Source organism: Neophocaena asiaeorientalis, unplaced genomic scaffold, assembly GCF_003031525.2.
Source record: "Neophocaena asiaeorientalis asiaeorientalis breed wild unplaced genomic scaffold, Neophocaena_asiaeorientalis_V1.1 scaffold171, whole genome shotgun sequence".
In the NCBI taxonomy this organism is placed as follows: domain Eukaryota; kingdom Metazoa; phylum Chordata; class Mammalia; order Artiodactyla; family Phocoenidae; genus Neophocaena; species Neophocaena asiaeorientalis.
This window is the reverse complement of record NW_020174013.1, coordinates 728,666-729,135: the sequence shown is the minus strand read 5'-3', so window position 1 is coordinate 729,135 and position 470 is coordinate 728,666.

The window sequence follows — 470 nt, the reverse complement described above, 5'->3', positions numbered from 1 at the left end:
CTGCCCTCCCTCCCCGGCGGCCGGGCCCTTCCTCCCTCGCACGCCTCCTCCTCCAGGCCTCCCCCTCCTCCTTTTGCGCCTGCTGGAGCCCGGCGCACAGAGCCGGCCCTGCGGCCGAGTCTTCTCGCGCCTCTGCGGCTCGGGCATCACCGGCGCGCTGCGGCTCCGGGCGCACCCGGCAAGCTGCGAGAGTCGCGGCGTCCCGAGCGCCCGCCAGCCCCGGGGCCACCGTGGCTGGCCTGGGAGCCCCGAGGGCGAGACGGCTGCACCTCTGGGGCCGGCTTTGAGTTCGGAGAGTGGCGGGGAACCCGGAGCTCGGGGCCGAGGGGATTGCTGCAGCCCTTGGCTGGGGCACCCGGAGGATCGAACCCCGGGAAAGGAAAGCAAATGCATGGAACCTACGCAAAACTGGATGAGAACCCATCTTCCACTCGAGCTGGGAATAGACTTTGTAAAAGATATTATGTAAT